Source organism: Mixophyes fleayi, chromosome 4 (genome assembly GCF_038048845.1).
Source record: "Mixophyes fleayi isolate aMixFle1 chromosome 4, aMixFle1.hap1, whole genome shotgun sequence".
NCBI classification, from domain to species: domain Eukaryota; kingdom Metazoa; phylum Chordata; class Amphibia; order Anura; family Limnodynastidae; genus Mixophyes; species Mixophyes fleayi.
In genome coordinates, this window is record NC_134405.1 from 118,122,278 (window position 1) to 118,148,936 (window position 26,659).

The following is a 26,659-nucleotide window of genomic DNA, read 5'->3' on the forward strand; positions in this document are numbered from 1 at the left end:
CACAAATACTTGATAGCTAACTGATGTGAGTGAGTTCTCTGTACAGCGCTGCGGAATTAGTGGCACTATATAAAAAGATGATGATGATGATGATGACATACATAATAGCAGCACCCAATTAGACAAACAACAGCTGGCATCAATCTATTATGTTCAGTAGAAAATATATAAAATATTGATGCTAAAAGGCTCAAATAACGAAATCAGAAGAGTTTAGATAAGGGTGAAAAGAGACATAATTTGGTTACTGCTTTTGTGTACTAATTCAATTTATTAGTACAATACTGAATTAGAAACATGGATTGATGATCAGTAGACACAGTGCCAGCTGGCTAGAGATTAGAGAAAAGTTCAATACTGCTTCAAAATATATTCTCCTGATCACCACACAGCAAAGTGATTTCTCCCAACTCTATTCAAAGTCTAAATTTAGAGAAATGAGAATTGACAAATACATTGCGGAATGGCATTCAATGGAATGGTGAAGCAAAGCGGTACTTGAAGATTATAGTGCTGTAACTTTTCACCTCAATAGCATGTTACCCCCATCATACACAAACATTTTGCAGTGATTTTTCACCCCAAGTGGCACATTTTACTTATTAATAGTTCATTTTATGGATATGATAAGTTAAAAAGTTAAAATAACAATGCAAAAATGTTTTGTCACTAGTACATTTTTACAACAAGGGAAGTGCAACATTTTCATTGTTGTAATTAGCACTACGTCTTTTATCAATTAGAAATTTCTGCATGCCCTTCACATTTTCATTTGCAAATAACCAGTTACTTATATTGATGCAAGTATTTAAGGTACAGTGATACAATTATGTTATGAAGAAAAGATGCAGTGGACAGTAAACACTTTCTAAGGATAATTACTTCTACTTATGTATAGCATTCTGTATTTCCCTTTTAAGAGATTCTGAAAGCATGGTTACAGAAAAGAAATGAAGACCAGTAAAGCAAATACTGATATGTGAGTTTATTGCTTAACAGCAACATTTGCTATGTGAGGAAATGTTATTTACTGTGAGAAAGACAATAATTCATGGTAATACCTTCAAGGCATGATATGTGAAGTCATAATGCAAAATAATTGTACTGGTGAAATAAAAGATAGTGAAAACAGCACAGGGCTGAAAACTGTAGAGGTCAGACTTGTAGTTTATCCAGAGAAAGGTTTGTTCTCTTGTAGGATCACAGTCAATGAGCTTGGACATTTTACTTGTGACCTAGTTCTGTAATACCACCCCACTACTTGAACAGTCAGCTAACATCACAAACCGAGGGCTTATCTGTCTAGAATACTAAACTACAGACCTACCAGACAGCATGCAAGACACCAGTCAGGCTGAACTGTTTCTGTGTAAATGGAGAGAAGAAGCTTGCAGGCAGAGAAGTGGATACATCACTTGCATTCATTATAGAGTTACTGCTAGAGTTCTGTGTCCTGTTCATCCTAGTTCAATCTCAATAACTCACTGGAGACTTTCAAAATCATGACTTTAAGAAATGATTGCATATGCCTCAGTTCTGACAGATGCCTTTCCAAATTAACTGCAGATGTATATAGCTTTGTGGTCATGTGGATTAGTACAATTAATTTCTTAGTAAAATAACAGACTGTACTGCTAAAGAGTTCAGGTTACCAGTGGGTCAACCTCTGTAGCCCTGTTATCATACAATCAAGCTTGAACGTTTAATATTAGACTCACATACAATGATGTACAATAGAATAAAATAGGACTGATCACTATTAGCTCTAAAAATATGAACTTGCAATTGATAATAAACATTATATAGAATACTTTTCGCAAACACCAAAAGCATGATTTTCAGAGGTGTAATGGATTGATAACTTGGGAATTGCTTACAAAATTATCTTTATTGGTAATTACTCAGGAAGTGACCAGGTTACTTATAACAGAAATTCAACCATGCATACAGTACATCATTAAAGTTATGTTAATGAACAGACTTTATATTTTGCTGAACTGTGTGAACACAGTATTGAAAAAACTTTTTAAAGACGTTCAGCTATATTTATAATGCTACAATCCTTACAGGATTGGAATTTTGAAGATTTGCTTTCCTCTGATAAATTATATTTTCTTCATTTTTACCATCAGCTACATACAGGTTTTACAGCTGTATACAGGTGTAACCTTTTGTGCACTCATTATACTCACTATCTGCTTGCTTGGCTAAAAGGAACTAAAGGATTGAAAAACTTTCAAATAGTTTACTAGTATTATAGTTTTATAGTACTTCATTCCTTAACTTTGTGGCTTTATTATGTCAAGCACCAGCTGTCTAACCAAGAAAACATAATAGTTAATCAGGCCAATCAATTTAGTAATGCATGGTGTAAGTATACTAATCAAATAATGTATGCTTTTACATGATGTTTTAAAGCGAGACGTAAAAAGTCCTGGAATGAACCACAAGAAACAGGCTAATCTTGGTCTTCACTTATAGTAGCCCCCTGTTTCCTAGAGCGAAAGGTGCTCACAGGTCTTAGGTATGTAATAGTAGTGGCCAGGTGCTTTGTCAGCATGAAAGTCAGGCAGCCTCCATGGAATCGTCAATGTCCAATATCTTCAATTCACTATATATGCAGATGCACTCAAACCTGCCTGCTGCCATTCCTGACCAAGCTCTGCACTGGTGGTGCCCCGATGCCGAGCTGAATCAACTTTAGGAGACGGCCCTGGCGCTTGCAGGACATTCTTGGGTGCCCTGAAGCCTTCTTTACAACTATTGAACCTGATGATCCAATAAATGGTTGATTAGGTGCAATCTTACTAGCAGCAATATCCTTGCCTGCGAACCCCTTTTTGTGCAAAGCAATGATGACTGCATATGTTTCTTTGCAGTTAACCATGGTAAACAGAGGAAGAACAATGATTTCAAGCACCACCCTCCTTTTAAAGCTTCCAGTCTGTAATTCTAACTTAATCAGCATGACAGAGTGATCTCCAGGCTTGTCCTTGTCAACACTCTCACCTGTGTTAACGAGAGAATCACTGACCTGATGTCAGCTGGTCCTTTTGTTTCAGGGCTGAAATGCAGTGGAAATGTTGTTTTTGGGATAAAGTTCATTGTCATGGCAAAAAAGGGACTTTGAAATTAATTGCAATTCATGTGATTACTATTCATGACATTCTGGAGTATATGTAAATTGCCATCATAAAAACTGAAGTAGCAGACTTTGTGAAAAATAATATTTGTGTCATTCTCAAAACTTTTGGCCATGACTGTACTCAAGTCCAAAGTAAGAGTCAGGGCAGATGTCATCCAGAGATTAGCCTGGTTCAAAGCAAGGGACAGAGCAGGCAGTGTTCCAGAGAGTAGTCAGGCTCAAAACAAGGGACATACCAGGTAGCACCCCAGAGACTAACCAAGTCCAATGCAGAGGACAGAAGAAGAAACAAGACAATATACACAGGAACAGCATTACTGCATCTATATTTGGCTGTTACTTTATTGGTATGCCAACTCTAAGAACCTGCTTGCAAAGGTCTTCACCTATAGCATCCACCATTCTTATAGAGTGTGAGTTGCTCACCAATACTTGGGTGCCTCCATATCTTTAACTATAAGTAGTGCAGGCTTAGGTTGACAAGTATCATAGAGGTAGAGTGTGACACTGGGAGGACAAAATAGATAAAATAGCATGTCCCAACAAAAGTACATAAAGAAATGTGTACAACAGAAGTCAAATCCAAAATCAAAGTCAGGGCAGGCTGATTTCTAGCAAAATCCTAAATACAGTGCAAAGATCGAGGCAAGCAGAGATCAAGCAGGTCTGAAAGCAATCCTAAGCTCAGGACAAAAACTAAAGATCCAAGCTGAGGTCAAAATCCAAAATATCCAAACAGACACTAACACACTAGCTGAGATAAGGTATAACCAGCACAGGAAGCAGGAAAAGGACAGATGGTGCAGTCCTGCTTCTCTGCGAGATCCTGTTGTCAGGGGAACTATCCAATGTTGGAGATAAGAAAGATGCAGCCCAGGGTCTTGAACAGATTCTAACATCACCACAGCAGTCAGGAACGTACTGTACTATTAACCTTTCAGCTTTAACATTAAAGGAGGGAATCCAAGGCCTCTTCTCAGGACTGTTTCTCTCCCAATGAAAAAGATGATTGTTGAAGGAGACCACTAAGCCATTTGAAATCAAATATCATGTCAAATTTTTATTCAGGTTTCCCATCAGCCAAAATGGGGGTGGGGGGTGGGCTTAAACATCATTTTAAAACAGATTTCACCAATGAAATATAAAATGTCCTTGGAATCCTCATAATTAAGGGTAAACCTTGCTTAAAGGAAACTTATTTTATTTTCTTAATAATCTTGAAAGGTCCTATATATCTAGATCCAATTTACCCAAGGATTGCAACAGCTTGAAATTCCTCAGAGAAAGCCAAACTTTATCACTAAGTTTAAACTTAAAACGCTATTCTCTGGATTACAATGTAGTCTGACTATATGTTGGATAAAGATTAAATTCGGAATTTTAGCAGAAGGCAGTTCAGTGAAAGTCACAAAAAGAATGATTTTCCTTTGGAGCATATCCTTGGGGTCTTAGAATTTGACTAGAGAGATCCCGGGTCAGAGCTGCCAAAATCTGTAAGTTGGGAATAAGGTATATTTTCAGGGGCTTCAATGTGTTCCTGTAAAAGGCTTTGGGATAAAGTAAAAGCTTTGGTGTGCCTAGATCCTGTTCTATATATGAAATCAAATCTTGTAAAAACTGACCAACATGGCTGTCTAGGATTTAACCTTTTAGCGGACTGAATGCTCAATAAGTAGATTATTATGGTCAGTGTCAGTAGCAATGGGATGAAGAGCCCCTCTAACCAGGGTCTCCTTAAAAGACCATTGTATAGCCAAGAGTTCACAATTCCCTGCATCATAATTAATCTCTGCCAAAAAACAATTCTTGAAAAGAATGCACAGGGATTCAATTTATTATCCAAGTTTGGAAAATGACTGCTCCAGCCATGATATCTTACACTCATGCATGAAGGTTATCTTGACATTGGGATGTTGATGAACTGTGACTGTACTAAAGTCTGTTTTCAGGGACCTGAAGGCTGACAGAGCCTCAGAGGACCATTCTGCAGGATTAACCCCCTTCTTAGTTAGCTCAGTAATAGAAACTAAAACAGTGTAGGTATAGGATCATTTAATAAAATGTCTAAAGTAATTTGCAAAACCTAGGAATCTTGATGATTCATCTAAAATCCAGTTTGGGAAATAATATATTCAATAAAAAAACCTCTTTTACTTCAAACTTACTTTTCTTTTAGCAAATAATTGATGTTCTCTTAACTTTTGCAAAACATTATTAACATGATTACAATGCTCAAAAAGAGGCAAAAAAATCAAAGTATCATCAAGATATTCAATTATAATACTCCCAAAAAAGTCCCGAAAAATGTTGTTACTAAAAACTTGAAAAACTGATGGTGCATTACATAGTCTCGCACAGAAAGATCCCCAGCACACTACTAGGAACCCATAAAAAAATCTAATATTCTATTTGTACATCAAAAACGGGAGCGGCAGATACACACATGTGAATGAGACTAATATGTGGTCAAAAGCAGAATTAGGCATATATTCCATAGACCAGTTTTGAAAATGTTGCATATCTGTAACTCATACCTACATGTAAATTAACCCTAGGAAGGCATAGACTGTTTCTAGTTCTAAATCTCCCAAGTTGATCAATTTGCACAAGTGTACCTAGACTTCGACTAGGGCACATAAATCCAGCAAGGTAACAGCAGATTTGGGTTGAGCAAAGACATTCCCAGTGAAATATGGCGTAAGACACTGGTACGCTTGAATTTGCAAGTTTATAGATATATGAGATGTCATTTTCAGATGTGAGATTTTTGTAATGCAATAAAGTGGTGGAGATGGCACATTTCAGGGATGATCCTTGACATGCACTGTCATTCCTATTTTGCAAACTGACTTAAAATCTGTACCACCCCTCTCTTTTAAATGTCACGGTTAAATACAGGAGTACAGCTAGGAGCCACGAATATGGTGAAAACACTCTGTTTATTTGCAGAAAAGTATAAATAGCAGGTAATCAAGAGTTGTAGTAAATACCAGGTGCAAGCTGATGCAGGAAGAAATATGAATTCTCAGGAACCAGCAGGTACACAGCTAGTGCAGGGAAGCAGGAGGTATGAACAGATTCCAAGCAGCAAGTAACCAGAAATATCTCAGAAGGCAGGAACAACAGGAAACAACAGAATGTGACAACAATAACCAGCCCTAAATGCTGGGAGATACAGGTATAAATGGAACACACCCAGGTGCATGAGATAATGAGTGAAGCAGTGTTAACTCCTAAGGTACTAGGAGCACAACAGGCACAATAGCAGCACCTCTGGTGATCAGAGGTACTGTTGCTAACAAATAAAATGAACACAAATGATAACGTCTGATAGTCCAGGAGGCAGGAGCTGCCAGGCAAAGCAGTATGCTGCAGGCAGATCGGGACATTAAAATACCAAGTGTTTGCAATTGTGTGAGGTGCACTATCAGTGATATCTTTAGTAGACGGCCAAAAAAAAGTGTTCTTTGACTCTGAGTAGCACCCCCTCATAAAAAAAAAGTATAAAACATTTTTTTTTTAAGGACCAATTATCTAAATTTGCATTATGTAGTTGAGCAGTGTCAGAGGATTTGTAAGGTGATTTATAAGAAGAATGAAAATAGCTAACATTCTATACACTACCTACAGTGACAAGGAAAGATTCAGATCATGCCCAATTTTGGTATTAGGGGTACTGCTACTGCTATTACACATACTGGAATGCCCATTGCAAAAGCAAGTGCCCAACACAGTCATGCATCCTCCTAAGCTTCCCATGCACTACCTTCTTGCTCAGAGTGTACGTCTGTCACCTTCTAAAACAGTCACATCAGTGCATGACAAGAACACTGATACTGAAGAACAGCTTGAGCACTCACAGAGTAGTGTCTAAGGCTATCCATGAGTGCTATATGTGAGGCTGACATTTCAAATTCTGATACTGTAATTATAGAGCAGCCTCCTTCCCAAATTTTTCAACCATTTGGGAATGTGAGGATGAGTAGCAATGATCATGATTTAGAAATAGAAATTGAAGATGCTACTTTGGAACTTGCAAATGTGCAAGAGGATGAGTGCGATAATTGTGGATCTGAAAATGAATGTGTTGTACTTGAACAAGATAATAAGAAGGATGAAGATTGTCACAAAGTAAGTGAGTGGAGGTAGGGACCTTGATCATCTAGACACCTCCTCCCTATTATGTGAGTTTATTCAAGCAGTTTTTCTAAAGGTGGATAATTGTGTATAATAGCAAGCACATCAGCATCAACTAACAGCCGAATGGATAGACACCTCATGCAATCTGCACCAACAACTTCCTCATTATTATTAAGTAGTCCAGCAGCAATTTTCAAATTCACATTGACTCCCCTAACACAGTTCTCAAAATACATAATTGCTGTTGCTGTTGTTGGGGGTGATACTTCTATATAGAAGGGGATGAAGAAGTGTAAGCATAGTTTTAAACAAAAATTGCCTGTAAAGCAAGCGTTTGCAAGAGAAATCAAGTATGACAGACAGCATTCTGTTGCACAGCGGATCTAAGCCTTGACTGTCATGTTAACATTGGATGTATGTCCAATTTCTGCCACCAATTCATCAGGTTTTAGCTGATTAGTTGAGGTCATGTGTCCACATTACCAAATTCCATTTTCGTTTCATTTCTCCCAAACAGAAATTCCTCCTCTGTACCTGGAAGTAAAAGAAAATGTAATTCAATCAGTTCAATATACCATTGTACCATCTACACGTGGAACTGGTCAAACAAAAGACTACATGACCATGACAGCCCACTGGGTAGGTGTATCGCCTTGAGAAGAACACTAGAAAACACCTAATGTGTCTTTAGGGCACTCTAAGGACAATAAAGTAAATTAATATAAAACTTACTGAAATTTTATTAGTATATCTTAAAATATTTGTAAATATTAAGAAAGAGTGAAATATTAAAAACAAGTATTTGGTATGATTTGACCAAAAAAAATCAAAAACTGTTAAGATCGATAGGACAACTATCGAAACGTGCTGTTTCTCCAACGTATCTGCATTAATTAGATAATAATTGAGATGGGGCACTTTTTCCCTTTTCTGTTTATTTATAATTCGAAGTCCCTATGTATCTTAATATGGAATGGCTTTCATCATGTTACTCTTCATTATATCTGACAGCCTGTTTGTTCTCTGTTCCCGTTCCCCTTAATATAGTGGCAACATACTGACTATCTAATGCTCTTTGTTAGTTATTATATACTGACTAATTCTAGTTTATCTAACTTGCTCATAACACACATGATATGTCATCCTAATTTCTCTAGTTACTTACTGTTGGATTTATGACTTTATAAGAAAATAATACATACAATCTAACTTATTTTCAGCCATTTAGGATATATTGTGTTTTATTGACCTCTCTTTGCAAACAGATCCGTTTTCAGTACATTTTGTTTCAAACTTACCTTTATGTGAATGAAAAGTCAGTTAGCATGTTGTCAATATCGGATATCTAATTTCTCTATGATGTTATCATAATACAATAAATAACACAAGATGATCTGCGATGGCCAGAAACACTAATTGTTTACAGTTACTATGGTACCCGCCTGAGATGATGTATAACAGTGGGCGGTGGCTATACTATAAATAACCTATTGAAGCGCTGGATCGGGTTGCCTTGAGAAAGCTCAGCAGAGTGAAACGCGCGTCGGCGTCACTCGTGCTGTTTTCTCCTCTGCTTTATATATTAATATAAATCTTCTTATTTTGGGATATTGTGGGGCTCTATAGGGTAAGGAGTCTGCCGTTTTTGATATTTTAGGGGGGCCATTAGAATTAGATTCTCTCACGATAAACAGGGCAGACATAACAGCTGTTTGTTCATTCAGCAATACGTGGCCTCTATAAACGATCAGAAGGTCTGTTCCTGTACACTCTATATGTGGAACATCTGAACTTGTTAGCCTTACTCCAGATATCAGTCTGGTTGTAAGAAGTTAAGCAACTTATATAATTAGCTGGGACATCATAATCCACGTGTTCTGTGTATAATAATCTACAATGATAGCAATAAAGATCTAGCAGCTATCTACACACCTAGCTCATTTTGGCTTCCTATTCCACGATTAGCAGCATTGTCTATGTATAAATCGAAGTGGTGGATACCTCAACAACGTCAGATTCACCTCACATGAGAATCTGTCCATAAGAAGTACAGAAATTCACCTATTAATAGGAGCCCATTAAGCCATTTGGACATATATTACCATTATTATCAGTCTTGGTAGTAGTGTTCCTAGTAGGATGTGAATCACTAATTATATTCTAGTGGATACCTTCCTAGATATGGCTATTTGTTAGCAGACTTTCATCATAACCCAGTAACAGTTATATTTGGGTAGAAATCCCAACATAACCCCCATCTCAATTATTATCTAATTAATGCAGATACGTTGGAGAAACAGCACGTTTCAATAGTTGTCCTATCGATCTTAACAGTTTTTGATTTTTTTCGGTCAAATCATACCAAATACTTGTTTTTAATATTTCACTCTTTCTTAATATTTACAAATATTTTAAGATATACTAATAAAATTTCAGTAAGTTTTATATTAATTTACTTTATTGTCCTTAGAGTGCCCCAAAGACACATTAGGTGTTTTCTAGTGTTCTCCTTTAGATTTAACTATTTGTGTGGGTGCACCTATCTCCAGGGGCTGAACTATGTACTATATTCGAATATATCTATTCACTTGGAGTTTTTATGATTATCCTGGTGCGATAGGGAGGTTTTTGATAAGTATCGCCTTGAGAAGCAGCAGCTCTGGTAGCTTCATTATTCTCCTTATCCTTTCAGCGAAGTAGCGCTAGCACACAATGCCAGGTCATTCACAGCAAGCCACTCTTTGTATCACTATTTTCACAAAAAAAACATACAAAGTCAATCTCTTGGAAAAACTCAGGAATGTCATAACAAAGTGGAACACCCTTCTAAAACTCTCCTCACTATTCCTCATTGCCCATAACACAGCGAACATTGTGTAGGCATTGCAACTACGTGAATTTCAACCATGCATTGAACACACAATAAACTTGGTGGGGCAGAATTTCTTAAAAAATCAGAGGTCAGTTCACGAGATGCTGTTTGTGGTCTGTAAAATTTCTGGGCATTTTCAACATACAGCAACTGTCAAAAAAAAATCTTCTGCTATGCCAGCAAATGGAGCAAGAAGTAGCAACAAGGTGGAATGCCACATTTTATATGCTTCAGCGACTAGAGCGACAGCAACAACCCATCAAGACCTACACTTCAAGCCATGAGATAAGGAAAAGGGGGCACATGTTACCTTACTCAGTGTGCTGACATTGGAGAATCCTTTCAGTTTTATGCAAGCTACCTAAACTATTTGAAATTGTAACAATAGAAGTGAGTTCAGACACTGACAGCCTTAGTAAAATCATAACTGTTTCCAGTGGAAAATTGCAGGCTCGGGTTACAAAGGATTAATAACATGTGACACTCAGGCTGTCTAACAAGTGTATAGTTTATTTTTTTAAAAATATAGTAGAAAGAGTAAATACAATACCGGGCAGCACAGTGGCTAAGTGGTTTGCACTTCTGCTTTACAGCACTGGGGTCATGAGTTCAATTCCCGACCATGCCTTATCTGAGAGGAGTTTGTATGTTCTTCCAGTGTTTGCGTGGGTTTCCTCTGGGGGCTCTGGTTTCCTCCCACACACCAAAAACATACTGGTAGGTTAATTGGCTGCTAACAAATTGACCCTAGTGTGTCTGTTTCTCTCTGTCTGCGTGTGTGTGTCTTAGGGAATTTAGACTGTAAGCCCCAATGAGGCAGGGACTGATGTGAGTGAGATCTCTGTACAGCACTGTGTAATTAGTGGCGCTATATAAATAAAATGGTAATAATAACAATAATAATAATACAAAGAGATAGTATAATGCATAGAGTAAATAAAAAGCGTTACTTATCTGTCAATAGATTGTTCCAGTAAATATGTTTAGTCAAAGATTATCCTAGAGCCCCATCATTCTCCATGCCTCTGACGGCACGTTATCTCAAAAGCTAGGATAAAAAACCTGGAAACAACCTAACAAAGTACTTGGCATCCCTACAATAATCCAAGCTGAGGCAGATTATGTCGCAGTGTCCTGGCTTTATTGAGCGGGACTCTGAAATCATTTAAGGTATAAACATGATTTTCGGATAAGAAGTTTGAGCATGTGCAGTAGGCACAGAGATACCACGCTAGCTGAGATGTCTCTGGTATGTGGAGACGTTTTCTTGAAAGTCCTTGATTATATAAGTATTGCAAAATCACTGGTTATATAAATGAATTCAGGCTTTTAATTAGTACAATAGCGATACGAGGAATGCATTCCCTGCACAAGTGCAGTAAGCCCTGAGACAACACCCTGGCAAGATATGTTGGCCTTGCCTCGACTCTGCCTTGTTTAGTAAAGCATTTAAAGTGATACACACAAAAAAGTATAAATGTCAAAATTGAGTTTCAGCAGTCATTTTGATAGACCTGCTGAAATAACCCTAATTAAACTACTGGAAAAACAACTGAAGAAACTGCAGGAGGAGATGAAACTTAGAGATTCTGCAAAGTATGTTGGTCTTGTACATTAAGTTATTTAGTTACTTCATCAAGATCCAAGGTTTTGGAGCATCTTGAAATTGTATCACTACATTTTAGCAAACATGCTTGATCCTAGGTTTAAGTCATATGTAATGTCTGTCTTTCAAACTGACACAAATCTTCACAGATGCAAGCAGCATTTTGTGACCAAGCTGTCGGCTCATGTCGCACATGACACATCTCCTGCTGCAGATTCTCATACAAATACTACTGTCAGAAAAAATCTTCCCTTTCCTAAGTGTCACACTGATGATGAGTCAACGCAGCACACCAATGGGAAAGGTTATGACATCTGGCCAGGCTTACAAGAAATTTCCAAATATATTGACACCTCTACCGTATCTCAATCTGATATATCTTGTGTTAGTAGAATTCTGATTGATTGTCAGAATAGGTTACTTCCCAAAAATGTAGAAAAATTCATAAAAAATTAACTACAAACTGTATGAGGAATACTGTTGCTGCCACCAATTACAAACAGAATCTGTAAAGCTACATTCCAGTAGGGATGAACTAATAGTGTGTGATAATTTTGTCATCAGTGCTGAGGATGATGATGAGGGTGATGATGTTGTCAACAGAGAGGAAAATAAACATTTTTAGCCAAATTCTCATTAGAATTTGTTACTCCACCCACCAGCAACACCATACAGAAAAGCTACTCCATGCTTGTGTCCGTTAAAACAGCCACAATGGCACAAAAACAGTAGACTGATGTCATAAAGCTGAAAGAAGATACAGTTGCACTCTGACATTTTTATGCATTCTTAAATGAACCCATAGAATTGACATTGTAAGAGATGCCCACCTAAATAAAAGATAATTGTATTATTTTTTAGACAAGGGTTAGCTTCAAACAAAGCATCTATCTGTATGGGCATGTATGAGCTTAACCTCATGTGTTTTTGTACTGCCATTTGAGTCAGGGGTGGACCCAGACATTTGCCCTACCCGGGGCGATTTTAGGGGGGGCGATTTAGGCCCCGCCCCCTTTCTGTGTTCTAAGGCTGCCGGCGGCTGTACAGTATGTGCAGGTCCGTTCAGTAGTGAAAGTGTGCTGTCCCGCTGCTCTGATTGTGTTTAAAACACAATCAGAGCAGCCGGGCAGCATACTGTCACTGCTAAACGGACCTGCACGGTGTGCAGCTGTCGGCAGCAAGCCCCTGCTCCCCGATTGCCCCCCCCTGGATCCGCCACTGATTTGAGTATAGGTTGATACAGTCTGGGCTCACCCATGGACATCCTGGACAATCTGTATTAATGGTATATTCAAAAGAGACCAAATAAATTGTTTCATGTCTCATGCAATTAAGTCTATTGTATATTTTCATTTCACTACTTACAGAATGTCTCCTTAGGATTTAAATAAAATAATATAATTATATTTAAACATCTGCCTTGAACATTAGCTATGAGACATAAAAACAAGATACATTTGCATGTTTCATAGCAGTATTAAAGCCCCCAGAATAAGTTCAGATATTAATACATTCCTTGGCATTTTGCAATTTAAAGTACAATGCGAGTTTGAAAACAAATATTGAAGAGATGTTTTTTTACTGAAAGGTTTGTGTAAAACGTATTTCATTATTTCATGTATTGTACACTACACAGGCAAAAGATATGGTATTCAACTGAATTATAACGCTCTAGTAAATAAAACCTAATGTTTAATCGTAAAAGTTTTCTCCATCTTAAAAAATACAGGAATAGAGTTTTTCGCACCTGAGAGTTTTACACAAATTTATAAAAGCAGGTGCATCGGTAACTGTAGAATTATAGTAGATTTTGCAATACAAAATAAACAGTTAAACATTTACTTTACTAATTTTTTTAAACTGATCTGCAAAATCAGAAATCTGATATGTAGCCATGGATTATAGGTGCCATATTTGCATACTTCTGCACCAATAAATAATCCCCCTCCCAGTGTATGAATTCTGCTTTCATTTGTAAGTAAAGATTTATGTTGTTTATAATTTAAGCCATTATCTCATTACCATTTTTATAATAGGCCAACTAATTTCATCTGTAGGTATGGCCACATACTAGAAGTTTGGTCATTCAGCCAAGCCACAAAACAACCTGATCTGTGGCCCCAAAGGTAGTGGACTAAATTGAACAGATCTAGTCATTTGAAGGCTAGAAAGCTGGGCCAAACAACCAGATCAAAGAAACCCTATCTAGCACAGTCAGGTGATAACCACACACTTGCTTAATGGATTTACAAGTATGCCATGAAAAAAATTATTTATTCTTAGTGTTTTTGGGGGGTCATGAGGTGGTTGGTGTCATGCAATAATGTTGGCCCACACATTTGCAATTTCAGGTTATTGTGGTCTAAAATGTCCAAACAGCCATGATTACTCTTCAGGTATTGCTGATAAATCAACCTATTGGTTTTATGAGTGTGTTGTGATGATGAGGTCCCCTTACATAGAATTCTTCTTTGTTATTGTACATTCATATTTTCTTCTTGGAATGATCAAATCATTCAACACACAAGGCCACTCATTCAATCTTTGTACTGGTACTGATCATTCACTTGTTATGACCAGTAGATTTCCAAGAGAGATGCAGAATTTAGAAAGTGCAATAATATGTATTTCAGGGCTGATCTGAATTCTTTCGAAACTTTAAAATAAGAAGTGCTGGCTAAATTAATTAGTAGAGGCAATGTAGGAACAGAACAGAACATTTATGTTGTTAAAAAAAAAGGATACGGAGAGGTCATTACTTAAATATGTAAATGAGAAGTCAGGCTTGCAAAGGCAAAATAGAAAAAAGAGTTGCTTAAGAAATCAAGTTTTTAAAATATATAAATAGCAAATTATTTAAAGTTAATAGCATTGGGCAACTGAAAGATGACAAGGGAAATTTATTGTAGGAGGTAAAATAAAGCAGTTTTTAAATATGTTATTTTCAGTTATGCATGTAAGCCATCATCATTACCATTTATTTATATATTATATATATATAGTGCCACTAATTCCACAACACTGTACAGAGAACTCACATCAGTCCCTGCCCCATTGGAGCTTATAGTCTAAATTCCCTAACACACACAGATTAGGGTAATTTTAATAGCAGCTAATTAACCTATCAGTATGTTTTTGGAGTGTGGGAGGTAACCCACAAAAAAACAGGGAGAACATACAAACTCCACACAGATAAGGCCATAGTCGGGAATTGAATTCATGACCCCAGTGCTGTGAGGCAGAAGTGCTAACCACTAAGCCACCATGCTGTCCACATCAATGTTTAGAGTCAACATGATTTTGTTAAGAGACCTGTTATGTCAAACTAACCACATCAGTTTCTATCTTGAAATAAATTGTTAATTGGAAGTCAGTGATTTGTTACAAAAGCATTTGGTAGTTACACATAATACATAGGTACAGAAAATAAAAGCACTGGGCTAGAGGGTGAAATATGTAGCTGGCTGAGGGATATGAAGCAGGTTCTTATATATTCAGATTGAGATCCTCAGGAATTAGCATTGGGTTCTTACTTACAAGGAGTGGTATCAGAAGTAATAAAAAGCAAATTTAGTAGTTGAGGTTATTGATCCAGGGAAATAATAAGATTGTCCTGTATGGAGTCAGGTAGGAATATCCCCCCCGCCAGGGGCGGATTGGCCATAGACCTTACAGGGAAGTTTCCCGGTAGGCCGATGGCCTAACGAGGCCATCTGGAGGCCAGCTCAGATTTTCCCAGGGGGCGCGTTTGGATGCGGCGGGGGGAGGCACGTACAGGAAAGCAATCTAAAATATTGGTGTTCAGTGGGCAGCTACAGGCAGCCAATTGCTAGGCTCCCACGGTTCTGTTCGGCAGACAGGAAGTCTGACTTCACTTCCTGTCTGCCTGATGTGAGAAGAGACGCTGCTCAGAGCAACTGAAGGTAAGTGAGGGGGGCTTAGTATACTATACTATACTAAGGGGGGGGTCCTATACTATACTAAGGGGGACTACCTATACTATGCTATACTAAGGGGGACTGCCTATACTATACTAAGGGGTGGCTGCCTATACTATACTAAGGGGGGGCTGCCTATGCTATACTAAGGGGAGCTACCTATACTATACTAAGGTGGGTTACCTATACTATACTATACTAAGGGGGGCTACCTATTCTATACTATACTAAGGGGGGCAACCTATAATATACTATACTAAGGGGGGGCTACCTATACTATACTATTGGGGGGCTACCTATACTATACTATACTAAGAGTGGGCTGCCTATAGTATACTATAAATTTGTCCTGCATGGCTTTAGATATGACCCACTGTGTGTAAAGTCATCACATCTAGGTTTTCCTAGATGTTACTACAACCAAATTCCTGTAGTTCTAAATCCCGCCTACTTTTGTGTTGGCCCCACCTACAGTTATTTTGGTCCCGCCGACATGAGGCCACGTCAATAATTTTTTCCAGGGCCACTTTAAGTTCCCAATCCGCCCCTGCCCCCCGCCCATAAAACCCTCGCTCTCTGCATTCAAATGCTTTCATTCTTGCTGCAGATGTGTCTCTCATTCACTGTTATCCATTGACAACCCCTATTAAGATTTGCTGTTTGAGTTTTGTCCAAGTTTTGCCCAGCAGATGTCAGAAACCATATTTCATACTGGGGAGATTTAATCAGAGTGAAATAACTACCTTTGAGTTAGCATTATGGCTCAGTGTCTTGCCTTTAGCAATGCTTCTAGCGCTGTGGTACATAAGTGTCTATCTAGAGCTACATCATCTTTAAAAGCCAAAAAGTGTTAGTTGCATGTGACTATTCATAATTCTTACATGTCTATGAATATCAGGCTCCAAGAGTCACCACGAACAGCTCTGAATTACATTTACTGTATTTATTGAGATCATTCAGCTATAAGAGTTAAATTCTACAAATGGTTACAAATGTTTAATACAATACTTAGATTTTTGGCTATGTTACTTTGATGTCAATTACCATCTGCATTATTGCTAATGTATTTAGCTTGAGCTGATGGGATGGAGCAGAAGAAATATAATATTTTTATGTATAGATTTGTATTGAATGTGTGCACATGACAAACATCCCTAATGAATCTACTCCAGAGAGTCAGCATGTCATGACTGTTCTGTAATTTGACTTGACCGTTCTGCTTGAATTGGAATTACATTCACAGCCACAGCAGTATAGTTTAATGAGTCATAAGAAAGGTCTGTTCTTTTAACATTCCTCCCTGTAGACAAGAGAGCTAGATGGGAAAGAAACTCATTTAACTCGACTAACTCATTAAGGACAGTGTAGTACATAGAAGTTTCATGAATTCTTTGGCGGAGGAGATTCTGTACTGTGCACTATAATCTTGTCAGTCTGGATTTTAAAATGAGCAGGATAAAGAAAAGAACACATAAAACTAATAAACGTAGAGCTCAAATTTTTATTGAAATGCTTCAAAGATGTGACCTTACTTATCACCATGGTGCTGTTCTTAAGGTGCCTTATATAGTATACTGAAGGAAATGCAGAGCTTACATGCATACAGTAGGAAAAGTCTAAAGGATAGAAGAGACAGACACACAAACAGATTACAGACAGACAAACACAAATACATTCATATTAGATAAATACATACAAGATAGATAGAGTTCTTAAACCATAGAATGCTATGTGGTCAAATTGTGAAGTGATATATTGCAGAAAGAACCAAGTATTGATGATAATTGTAATGATTAGCTGTTTGCCTGTTTGACCCAGATTCATTCATTAAAGCTGTGTGGTATAACCAGGATTGTGTGTGAGTCGATATGGGGACCACTATGGCTCCTATACTAATAAGCAAGTTTCTGGAAGACACCAGATGAAAATCCTTTCTATTCAAATATTATATATTATATATTGGGGTAACTATATCGACAATGCAATCGGGATCTGAAAAGGTGAAGACGCTAATTTGGAACAATTTATTCATAGTATTTAAATTGAAGCAAATTCAGGGGAATTTCTTGAAAGTGGAGGAGATAGCAAAAAGGCTGGGTAATTGTGTTTAAAATGCTGATAAATGAATTCCATTTTGCCACCATCTTTTTCTTATAAACTGTGGTGGTATTATTAGTATAATATAGAGTTATGTTGCTTCAATTTTAAGGACTGCTGCTTCCTCAAAATTTATAGACTTTTTCCCATTGAATTTGTCCTTTACTAATACTTTTGGACCCAGACATAGTGGGGCCGAATGCGTCATTTTGGCCCTACGATATTGACATTTTGTCAAGGTGAGAGAGGCCAAAAAGACGTGATTCCCCTTGAATCACGTCGTGGAGTCTTACGACCTGCCCACTTCCTAATGAAGTGTTCAGGATGTGGAAGCATTGTCTGCTCTTCTGTTAGTCCAGGAGACCTACCCAAAATTCAAGAGTCTTCCAGACATTCCAGAAAAGTGGGCAAGTAAGGCATATCTATCGTAGTGAAGTTGGAGCAGAAGAATAGTATAAAGACAGGAGGGAAGAGGGCCCTGCTCATAAGAGCTTACTGTAATTCTCTTACCTCTTCCTCGTTCCAGTGCTGTTCCTTCTGTGCCGCGATCGGCACTTCCGGGTAGCATTTCACATGACTTGGCTGCGGTGCGGATACATGGTCTCACCTTCTCCAGTCATTCTCCGTCTTCCTCCTCAGGCCATGTGTTACATCCAGAAGCAGTTCATAGGGCCACAACCTGCAGCAATGTCCATCCTGCCTTGCAGTGTTTCTTGGGGAATACCAGAGAATCCGTTAGACTCTGCCTCCTGTCTGCTAGTGCTAATCAGTATTGACACAGGTACCTTCAGAGTTGTAACACTTATATGCTAAGGAGAAGGTAAACAGACAGCAGGCACAAAGGGGAATCAGTAGAGGGGATCAAGTGCAGGAGGAGCGAGTAATGGGGCTGGGAAGAGAAAGGTGATGAGAATGAGCATGGAGAGAGGGTTAGGTAGATGGCTGGTAGGCTATGAGGAAGAGGTGATTTTTTAAGTGCCCATTTGAAGGATCATAAATTAGGGGACAGTCGGAATGAAGGTGGGAGGTCATTCCAGTGGAGGGGGCAGCTCGGGATAAGTCTTGGATTCTGGAATGTGATGAGGTGATCAGAGTGGAGAGGCGACAGTGATTGACTGAGTGCAGGGAGTGAGAGGTTGTGTAAATGGAGAGGAGGTTAGAGAATAAAGGTGCAGTTGAGTGGGAGAGGGCCCTGTAGGTGATGGTGAAGAGTTTGAAAAGGATTCTGTAGGGGAAGAGGAGCCAGTGTAAGGCAAGTCAGAGAGGGGAGGCAGAAGAAGAGCCACTTGAAAGGAAGATAAGTCTCACAGCTGCTTACTTGATAAAAACAAATTAATAGTAAATATAGCTTTATGCAAGCTTACACAGGTTGCTAAATTTGGGATACAATTCAGAGTGTATAGTATCCAAAATAAGATTTCTCTAATGTTTGTTTGTTACTCAAAACTATCCTTCTTGGTTTGTATGTTATAGTTGATATCTTTCTAGTTTATACATAAGTTCTGAGGATGACTCTGAATGTGAGGGAGAGCCTGTGTGTGAGGAGTCTGTAGGCACAAAAGCTATCTTGGTGTGTTTTCTTGCTTATGGTACTGTAGTGTCCTCCCAATCCAGTGTGTAGTAACGCTCATATTTAGTTTTTCATATATAGGTGTTGATTATCAGCACGTATTATTAAAAACAGGCGTGAATTGGTCATCTCAAAATATATTTCAATGTGTGGAACTAATATTCGCTGTTTTTAATATAGAAAAGTAGTTAAAGCATTAATTGTGTATTTGGAGAGTGCAGAGTATCCAAGGTTTTTATTGATACAATGGGAGCAAGTCTCTTGCACCCCAATTCGTACAGGGAGAATGCAAAGTATCAAAGTCTATTTTGCACCCTTTTTTTAGTTCTTTACTTAAATTAATTATTGTGTCAGGTGAGTCCTAGGTCTCCCATGGCTGCTAGTACTTGGGAAAGACTTGCCTTTAAATGCTGTATGCAGGTAAGCCTTTAGCCCAGATAAAAATGCATAGCTTTTGATAATGTTAGGACTGGCCAAAATAGGAAGAATTTGGCGTGAGTTGATCAGCTTAACATATATTGCAATATTTGGAACTAACATTCTCTATTTTTAATATAGAAGAATATTTTTGTATATGTATATAATGTATTGCCTCAATTTGTGGTTTATTATGTGTTATGTATTTTTTTCTGGCATCATGTATGTCTGTATGGTTTCATCTTGTGTCCGCTAATATATTTATTTAATTTCGATGGAAGAGTAATTTTTATGTAATATTTTTAATATATTGTACACTCAGAGTATTGCACTATTAGTGGGCAGATGCACCTGCTGGAGAGTAATGCCTTTCTGACTAAATTTAATCAAGCACTTACCTTGAAAAAGAATGTGACACACGAAACAGATTTCTATGCTTGATAGTGGCTCATGGTATTAATTTGAAAAATAGTGTTTGACATGTATGCTTGAGGTTAAAAAAGTTGTGTTTGGGAGCTGTGGAATGTACTATAAATTATGGTTGTTATAATTGTGTGTATTGCTATTAATGCAGAATGGGGTTTACATGGTCTAATGTTTCTGGTGTTAGTGTGGTGTGAAAAGATTGTCTTTAGTAAAATGTGTAGTGGTGTCACAACATCCATGACTCATGGCTGTCTGTGACGATTATGTAGCATATCTAATGACTGATTGTTATTTTCTGTTGAATTCATGTAAGACAATGTATATTGTATGTAACCTTGTAATGTAATCTCAACATGTGCTATGCTAGATGACATGAGTTTGAGAGTTTGAATCTATGCAAATCTTTTGAAACTAGCTAGGCCCGGAATAGATAAGGATCTTGGAGGAGTTTGAAACCCCAAAGTTGTAAACCATCTAGGCACTCAAGCAGAGCAGAGGTGAGAGATTCTCTGAGGTGCAGAAAACTTATATCTTAGTGATAGATAATTTACTTCGGAAAGCTCTGTGTCATTTTGGGAATCAATCTGACTTATTTGAAAATGTGATTCCTAAGGTGTGGGTGAAGAGGTTGTAAGAAGGGTTTAAAATCTTTTGCCTTAGACAATAACGTGTACATTTTCATGAGGGGGTCTATCAAGACTGAAATGCCCAATTTTTCTCAATTGTGTTCCCCAACACACCAGGGGGTAAATGTATCATGGTCCGATTTTTGCAACTCGCCAGAAATCGGCGACTTTGCAGCTAAAATTTAAAGCGGCAATGGCTTGTAAAGGCATGTTTGCCTTTACAAGCCATCGTCGCTTTTAACTAGTAAGTAGTGATTTTATTTCCTACTTTATTTTCTGAAACTTATTTGTGCAACAAATTGTATGTCTTGTTGTTAATTTTTGTAATTAAGCCTTGAAAACATTTTTTCAGATTAAATAAATTTAATCTAGTGTGTTCTTCATGATTCTTTGTGAACTTACGAAGCCCAGGGAGGCTCATGTTACATGTGTATATGATTTAAGTGTGAAACATTATTAAGTGGTTCTGGTGAACGTAAAGACACCATAATAAATCCTTCATGGTGGCAGGAAACATATATTCATTACTAAGCTACTAAGGTGACGCCAGTCACGGCCAGCTGTTCAGATTGCTGTATCTGGGACAGGCTGGGAGTTTGTGACAAACTGGTTGGCAGCTTGGTAGGATTGATAATATTTTTCTGTTTATCATAAGAATTTAAGTGAATTAGTGGTCTGGAGTTCTAGAGAGAGTCAGCATCCTAATTGACCGGAGATTACGCTCAAGGCTTACAAAATTTTAAAGGACATGCTGTTCCCCCCCCCTTTTCTTTTTATTATTTGGTGGAAGTGTAAGGTCGAGGATGGCCCCTGACTATAAACAGATGAAAAAGGAGGAGCTTTTGGCTTTGTGTGTCGAAAGAGGACTTGTTGTTCCCGGCAGAAACCGAGAGTAACTGGTTCAAGCGCTTATGAAGATTGATCAAAAGCTAAGTGTCGGAGGAAGCAGGGAAGAAAACCTTTTTGCTTCAGGACAGCAGTCACCACTGGACATTACCACAAATACCTATCACGGCTCTCATGTATATCACACAATATTATCACACAAAAACAATGGTGATGATGAACTTAAGAAATGTTTATAGTTACTACAAACAGGTTAGGATCTCATTGGCTGAAGGGCCAGGCAAGGCATGCCACAAAATTCCAGAAATAATATTCATAAACAAAGTCCTTTAAACTTGCCAGATTCAGAGTTCTGGAAATGTAGAGTAATCAGACTAGACGTTAGTTCAGGGTACCAGAAAGTCAGGAGCAGTGTTTCCTCTAAGCTGAGCAATCTGGAAAGGAAAGAGTTAAAAGGTCACTCTAATGAGGACTCCACCCTAAAGGTTAGAGGGAACACTGGTGAGGAGTGAAGCCAGGAATAGCCAAAGTCAAAAAGCCAGGTAAAGCGGGAACCAGGAATAGCAATAACCCAGAGCTGTACAACATGAACTGCAAACACAATGATCCAGAGCTGCAACACACAATGATCCAGCCAGGTTTGATTGCCAAGGGTGAGTATTTATAGTCTGGTCATCAGCATACCAACTTACAGCTGAGTGAGGCAGCTGCTTCCAGGAAACACAATCGCCATAGCGCATAACAGCCACTGGTGAGGAAAATACAGAACAGCACCTGTAAAGACTTAGTGCAGAAAAGCATCAGGCCATAACAATACTTCTGTTGAACCAATTCGGGAGTCTACCCTGGACAGTTACCTTCATACTGCTCTCAAACAGCTGAAGGATGCTGATCCTGCAAGCTCACTGCAGCTGATCCAGCAACTCCAATAGGTTGCAGAACGCTGTGCAGACAGGGAGGCTGCCGCTGCAGAGCGTCGAGCCGAACGCAAACACCAGCTGGAACTAGCCAGGCTCAACAGCTAGTCGGCGGACCGAGATCCGGGTAGGAAAATATCCAGGCACGACCAATTCCCTGTGTTGGAAAAAGACGACAACCTTGATATGTTCCTGTGGGGATTTGAAAGAACTTGCCAACAGTTTGAGCTGGACCCCAGTGAATGGGCCAGCTATTTAACCCCTGGACTGAGAGTGAAAGCTTTATAAGCATTTGCAGACCTTCCCTAGGAAATGGATGGCGATTATGTCGCAATTAAGAAAGCTTTCTTACTTTGTTTCAACATAACTACTGAGGCTTACCGAGACTCAAGGCACAGTCCCTCTGATACTTATGCTGGACTGTTATCATCTATGATGCATCAATGGATTGAGGGATTGCATGTACTGGACTACGATAAACTAAAGGATCTTATTCTCCAGGAGCAGTTCCTCACACTGTGCCCAGCTGAGGTGAGGGAATGTGTTGTGGATCTTGACCCTAAGACAGCGCAAGTGACGGCTAGCATGGCCGACAAGTACACAATCATTAGGGCTTCTAAGAGTTGGGGAGCGCCATGGCAAACTACGTGTAAAGAGAGGCAACCTGGAGGATCACCCCTGAGTTCCCCGTCAACCAAATCAGCTGTTGCTGCACCTTTTGGGAGGGTGGGGGGGAACCTGTTTTGGCAACTGGCCGTAGGTGTTTTTCATGTGTTGAAGGGGGGCACATCAGTGTCAATTGCCCCAGAAGGAAGATAACAACTCCTTCTCTGGGGGGGTGGCAGGAAAGCTAGTGTTGGCCGTCCTGTGTGCAGGAGGACCCCAAGAATGCCCCAGAGACAATCTGCAAGTGTTTAAGGTAGGACACCAAGTCGCACTTGGGTTGTTAGACTCTGGCACAGACCTGTCTCTTGTACATCCAGCTCTAGTGAGCCCAGAGTACATTATTCCCGGGAAGACTTTTGCTATGCAAGGAGTGTGGGGGGGAGGCTACATTCTGCAGTATCCCTTGTCAAAGATATTTTATTTTGGATGAAGACAATTTATTAATATGAAAATATTTACATTGTGTTATCTTATTTTAGTATATCATTAATATTTGATGTGGTATTATTATATCAAATGGATGCTTGCTGTGAGCTGATGAGAGGGATGTGAACAGGAATGAAGGAGTTATTCAAAGGAAAGATGTTTCTAATCAGAGATGTTGGAACAAAGAGTTGCAAGAATTTCTTCAGAGTTTCCATTGCATGAAGGGAAGCCGGGGGATCAGGATACGCCTATATACCTTCTCAGCCAATTGTAATATGATATTTGTAAATTGTAGTACAACCTACTTTTAGTGGTACTAAAAGTAACAGTCTGGAAAGTGAACAGACAGAGTTTTTAGAGACTGAAAATGATTGATAATGTTATCACAGTGCTTGCTTATTATTTTGTAAATAAACAATGAAATAATTTTATTTTTAAAGTCTCTTTTACTGAAGGAATTATTTTATTACTTCATTAATTGGAGGCACTGCTGAGATTCCTCAGCATAATTCGATTTGGAAAGGACATTTGGATTTCTAATTTTGAAATGCATGGTCGACGATTTTCTCTTTTATAAAGGAAGGTAAGTTATTGCCGATCCTTTTGAAATAGAGAGAGATGTATACCATGGATTGCAAACTGGTTATCTTGCTTTTTTTTTCCAATGAGATTTGTGATGCAGAAATGAGAACTTTTAGCTTATTATTTTTTTGGTTTATAGTAACTGTAATAGAATTTAAAAGTAGGAGTTTAAAGTGTTACATTTTTCTGTCTGCTACTTTGCTAAACAGTACATCATATGTATTTCTGTTATTGGAATGTAGGCAATATAAAAATTTGAATAGTTTAATAAAAGAAGGGCTGAGTAGGTGCACTAATGCTCTTAATTATAGAAGGAGTACAAATCACCTAAAACATAACTTTTATTACTGACATATCAGCGAAATATAAAATGAATTGAAAATCTTAAAACATGATGTGTAGTTAAAAATTCGCTGGATGCTCTACTAAATCCTATTAATCAGTAATTGCATCCTTGTGCTGGATCCTTATAGTATCTCATGCAATATGAGCTAGCCCTATGAATCAATTATCTCACCACGTCTGGTTTCGATAATATATAGTAAATCATCCCAAAGGTAAGATCAGAGGTCACTATAATATAGCCATCAGTTCATACACTTCCCTCCTGGCTGACTTGATAATAACCTGGGCTATCTAGCTATCAAATAGATCTATAGGCTCGGTAATCTAGCAAGTATTCTCCGTTTGTCTATATAAGGTGTATTGCTAGCTACCTAACATTAACTCCATCTATCTTTGGATCTAATAGGAGCAATGATGAGGATCTAAGATTTTAGTAGGTAAGTAGAGGCATCCAGCGAAACGCCGACGCGCGTTTCGCTAAGTGTGCTTAATCGTGGCTCTAAAAAAATTTGCCTGAAGTTCAGGGAAGCCTGCTTTGTGAACTGCTTATCTGAGTGTGAGTTTGTTAATATGTGTTGAGAAGTTAAGAGATAAAATAAAGAGTTAATAAATCTACATAGTCACTGAATACAGTGTTGAGATTGAGGCTATCTCTCAGACGTGGGGCCTAATGGACTTTCTGGATAGTGGGACTGCGGGACCATTATCGATTAAATGTGCACTGCGGGACGCATTTTAACTTGAGAAATTTGGACTTGCGTACTGCAGAGTCCAGTTCTTAAAATAAAATAAAAATAAAAAAAAGATAAATATAAAATATAATGAGCAATTTATGTACTGCGGGGGATTAATCCTCAGTGAAGTATGAGAAAGATTGTCCATAGGTTTAGATAGAAAAATAAGTTTAATTTTGTAAAACTGCGGGGTTACAAACGTTTGTGTTTTTTGAGAGATTTGTGTAAGGCTGTATGAATATGACTAATTATTGTGATAAGCAGTTTCCAAGTGCAGGGTCCTTTGATAAAATTATTAAAGTAATTCTATAGTTTTCAAATAAGCATTGCATAGGCGATTGTATTGTGTTTCTAACGCACAAAGTGATTTATTTTAGCAGATGTAAATAGTCAACAATTCAATACGTTATTATATTATGATACAGTACAGTACAGTACAGCCAATACCAAAAGATACATACATACCGCTGTGCTTCGCTGCGCTAACCACAGGCCCAGTGGACAGTAATTCAGCCTTGAATACTGGTTCAGAGTAGACTGAGGCTGGTGGGGGTGCAGCTATGATTATATATACAGTACAGTGTTACAGAGTGAACAATAGAGATGACGTAGCTTGTTTCTATAGGTCCAGATGTTGGGTGGGTCCAGGGTAAACAGGTCATAGGCTGATTCAATCTAAGGAATCCAAAGGTGGGGGTCGTCTCTCCAGGGGATGTGAGCATTTCATAGCCAGCATCATACAAAGGTTTATTCCCTAATATCAATAACTAAAGTATGCAATGTGCGATCTCTTCGCCGACTGCACCGGACAGCTGCTGATGAATAGGGTTTTAATATGATACTAGACATGCCACCTTACCTATTATCTGAAGCATATATAGCACTGAAGTGCACATATAATCATATTATATAAACTGATAATAAACCAAATACTGTCTGCTCATAAATTACTGTGTAATGGATCCAATATGAATATGAATTACACAAATAACTAAATGTTGTCATGCGAGTGTGTGCGTGCGTATTTTACCGTGCGATCGCCGTATGCCACGTGTAGCGTGGTATACTGAGTGCAATCGGCCAATAAAACAATATTAACCAATATACTTTCGTTCATCCAATTATACGACTTCGACAAAATATTTTGGATAATGTGCAAACAGAAATTGAGAAATTGAAAAATCAGAAAACAAAGTTATTGACATATTAAAGTATTATTTGACAAAGAAAAAAGAGCTAAGATCTGATAAAAAAAAAGTGTTTTGCAATCACCTGAATCTGATCCAGGTGATTCTGAAACAGTTAT